Source organism: Aptenodytes forsteri, unplaced genomic scaffold (assembly GCF_000699145.1).
Source record: "Aptenodytes forsteri isolate BGI_AS27 unplaced genomic scaffold, ASM69914v1 Scaffold597, whole genome shotgun sequence".
In the NCBI taxonomy this organism is placed as follows: domain Eukaryota; kingdom Metazoa; phylum Chordata; class Aves; order Sphenisciformes; family Spheniscidae; genus Aptenodytes; species Aptenodytes forsteri.
The window spans coordinates 100,858-105,514 of NW_008795489.1; positions in this window are offsets into that span (position 1 = coordinate 100,858).

Sequence of the window (4,657 nt, forward strand, 5' to 3'; positions counted from 1 at the left end):
CTGGCCACGCTGCTTTGGATGCAGCCCAGGATACAGTTGGCCTTCTGGGCTGCAAGCGCACATTGCTGGCTCATGTCCAGCTTTTCATCCATCAGTACTCCCAAGTCCTTCTCGGCAGGGCTGCTCTCAATCCCTTCATCCCCCAGCCTGTATTGATACCAGGGGTTGCCCCGACCCAGGTGCAGGACCTTGCACTTGGCCTTGTTAAACCTCATGAGGTTCACATGGGCCCCCTTCTCGAGCCTGTGAAGCCACTATGATCTGATGTTAAGCATATCTGTAGATTGCAGTAAATTTAGGGTAATATATGAGAGGATCCTAATGATAAATAATTATTCTAACTTGCTTTAGGTCAAAGCTATGGAAAATATACAGAACTTTTATAAGATACATACAGTAAGATCTATCCAACTTTACCCAGGAGATGGAATAAATGTATGGCTGCAAAACCATGGGGATGCAATCAAGCTTTCACATGACTACTGAGAGATCTTCCATCAGGCTCGAGTGACTTCTGTCTATCTGTTCATTCCGGGAGGACTTATGATTTCTGTCTGGTAGAGAAATTACTATGAAACCAGTAGTAGGTAATACTGCCCCCTAAAATATCTCATTACTGCCTGACAGTACACACTTGCAAGCTTCTGGGTTCCCCAAACACATCCTGGGCTACAGGTTCCTTGGGATGGCTGCGTATGGGCTTATTTGCACTTGATTTCTCAGTGAAGATAACAGCCAAGCTTGTCTGTCACTCTGGTTCACCTTGTCTTTAGTGCCAGACAAGCTCAGTAGTAACACAAAGATTTCCTTTTCCAACTAGGGATTAGTCTGTTAGGCACGAACCTGGAAACAAAACATAAGTAGTAAAATAAATCAAGCATATACCTCAAGCTTCAGTTAATAATTGGGTACCTTTCTCGATACCCAGCATACTAAGTATACTTCAGAGATGTCCTGTTTTTCAGAGCTGTGTGTCCAGTGTTCATGGAAACTGTTGTCTAGGTGGCTCCCTAAATACTGAATCCTGCTTTTTCTGTCTTTTATTTATAGCATTTCTTATGGTCTAATTTTCAGGTAGTGAAATCCTGCTATAGGCAACTTGCAGTTCTCATTTGAAAGTTAGCAAGAGCATGGTGATGTAGTCTCTGACAGATTTTTTTTTGGAAAATGACTTCTCTTTTCCCTCATTCTGTTTTTCCTTCTCCCTCCTACATCTCTTCCTGAAGATATAATTAATTCCTTTATATAAATGGAAATGATGCATTGATTTTTTTTTTTTTTAATTTGTTAGCTCTGCTGTAGTTTTCCATTCTTACTGAGTCTGTTAGCTAGGAGATACTGAGCTGTTTGTTCAAACTAGCAGGGAGAAGTTAGCCTAGGTATTCGTCATAGTGTCTTGGAGTTTGTAAACAAATACCTTTTATTAATTAAAAAAAATATAATTGTATGCACATTTTCTATTTCCCATACCAACCATGGGCAGGTTGGCAGTCTCCTGTTGAGAACTGCAACCTGATGTATCTGTTAGCTAGGAGATACTGAGCTGTTTGTTCAAACTAGCAGGGAGAAGTTAGCCTAGGTATTCGTCATAGTGTCTTGGAGTTTGTAAACAAATACCTTTTATTAATTAAAAAAAATATAATTGTATGCACATTTTCTATTTCCCATACCAACCATGGGCAGGTTGGCAGTCTCCTGTTGAGAACTGCAACCTGATGTAATTGAACATGCTGTTACCATACACCTAGTAACAAGATACTTTGCCGAAATTGTCCCCTCAGCCCATTTATTTCCAGCTTGGGAATTCTAGTGTTGCATACATCTGTCACATTAAAGATATAAGAAACACACTTCTGTAATGCAAAGGGAGTGTGGTATCAAGAGTAAGCACTGCCAGATGGCAGGCAATCTATCAGAGCATTTAAAAAGGGTCAAAATCGAAAATGTCTGAAATCTGATGGCTTATTAAGGAATAGACATTGCATGTGTGGGACAAGTGAGAGATAAGTACCCTAATTTAGGTGCCCACATGACCAAAATTTACTTTTAACTGCATGCATTCTGTCAGTAAATATCTTAAATACATGTTTTTACTAACTTTAAGGTGTTTTTTGATATTTGGAACAGAATATTAAATGCAGTGATATACTGCTGGGTGTTGAAAAGTTGCGTAGGATTTGTACATGTTCTTATCGTGTATTTAATGAAATAGTGAATTTATTATCATGGCTGATGTCTCTGAAATGGAAGAAGAAATCTAAAAACAATTTCAAGGTTTTTAATGTTGAAAAGAATTAAATCCAGGACCTAATAATTGTATTATTTCATATGCATATTACTTAGCTAGATGTGAACTAAATACGACATAAATGATGACTGAATCCAATTAAATCTCTTTGGTTTTAGTTTGCTATTTAAAGGTATTAGCTATAAGTTTAAAATTTCTTGCTTCCCTTTAAACTGTCCTCTATTCTTGTTTCCTAAAGGTAGATTTTCCTGTAGTCTGCCCGTATGCTGTGCTCTGTTGTTCACATGCGGGCTAATTTTCTTTTGTCGAGAGATGATTCTCATTAAGATAGGTCTGAAGAATACTCCTTCAGTATTATACAACCCGTCAGTGTTATTTAGCCATTTCCACACACCCCACACCCCCCATTCCCTAGGACTGTATGAACATTGCTCGATGTGACCATGGTTGTTTCTATCATTTCTAAGCTGCAGCCAACTTCTACATTCTCCACAGGCTAGACCAAATTTATCTTTCTGTGGAAGGGATGGGAGAGCTGCAGTGAACTTCCACTCCCATGCTTGTTCCTCACAATGCGACAGAGTTCAGACTTGCTTCAGGGAAGGAGAGCTAGCTTTATAGCCCAGGAATGCAGGTACCATGAATCTGCGTAAAATGGTAGCAGATGTTCCTGCTGGGGCTACTGACTTGGAATTCCATAACTGTCACTGAGTAGCAGCTCATCGTAACATTGAATGTACATACTGATTTTACGCCACTGGCAAAATGAGCAAACGGAATATGGTATTTAACTTGGTTTCATGTTTCCAGTACAAACTTTTCCATTTCTGGAATGGCTTTGAAAATCTCTGTTTTACCCAGTGCTCTGCACAGTGTGCAAATCTATAGGATGTTAGATGAAGATCCGAGATGGAAGTCAGGAGCCTATCTGTCTTTGGATTTCAGAACGAGCTAGGGACCTAGATACTTGTAAGCATCTGGACTCTGTGCCTGAATATCTTCCAGAATTCTGCATTTGCAGAACTAGTATGTCAGAATAATTTGAATATGCTTCATGTTCCATTTCTGTAATATTATATATTTTGATTTGCAGTTTACAGATCAATATCTTTTCTAAGATTATGAAGAAAAGGTCTATTAATCATTTTTTGCCCTCAATTTCTTGCTGTTCTCCACCAATGACTTATTACCCTCTATTTGGCTGTTCTAATTATTACACATCTTTAGCTTAAACATGTTTGAATAGTTCATAACTCAGTGTCCTCCAAAACTGAAACATAAATATTTGGCTAAATTAAATCTTGTCTTTCTGAGGTATATTGGCTTGTGGCTAAAACCTCTTCTGAGATCTCCAAAGTAAAATGTTTTCATTTGCTGAAAGCCAGAAAGCTATTTATTATATTTAGACAACTTCATTTTGAGTGAATATGGATGGAAGATAAAGATGGACATCTGGTGTTTTATTCACCACGGTAAAGGGAAGCTCTTTTTGTTTTGCTGTATCAAAGCAACAGTCATCTATCTGTATGGGAGTAAATAGCTTCCTTGGTACTTTTGCTGTTGTTTATAGTTCAGGTCATAGGTCCCTGACCAAAGTTTCTTTGAGTGCTTATTTTAGAGCCACTTATCAGTGGCTACGATTATAGGCAACTTTACTTGCAGGCAAACACTTTCCCCTGTCACCCTTAACCTGTACTGTGTGGCTGATCTTGAGAGCAGCACGGGGGCTGTGCCATTGTTAAGGATTATGGACTACTTAGTTTGAACGCCCAAAGATCGGAAAAAGAGAGGTTTTTGTACCAAGAGACTTCAAAGTCAACTGTGAAAAGCAAAACACTCTACCAAAATATAAAGTGGTGAAGTAGATTATTAAATAATTCCCTTTTATATTTTTTCTGATAAATATTTATAGGTGAAGCATATAACAAAGCCTGTGGTTAAGTTTGAATAAATTTTCAGATCTTAGCATCTTTATCAATCTAATAAGATTGATTTGGGGCTGAAAACTGAGATGTTTTTCTGAAGCTTAAAGTGACTTCCTCTCTCTTTTTTTTTTTAAATAAAGGCAACTGTGGAGGAAAAAACCTTTATCTAATATACATATTTTGTATAACAACTTTACTTGAGATGGTTCTGTCTCAGTGAAGATAGAATAGAATTTTAAATTAATCTATATATTGGTAACAAATTTTCCAGTGCCTCAACAACCATATGACTAAATTAAAACAATAATTAACAAATGTATTTCAAGCCTGTAATCTGCCATAATTCAATAAATACTTTCAACACATAGTTTGTAAATTTAATACATATTGTTTTTAGAAACAGATCTTGGCCATTGTCGTGGTTTAACCCCAGTTAGCAACTGAGCACCACACAGCCGCTTGCTCACCCTCGCCCCCTGTGGTG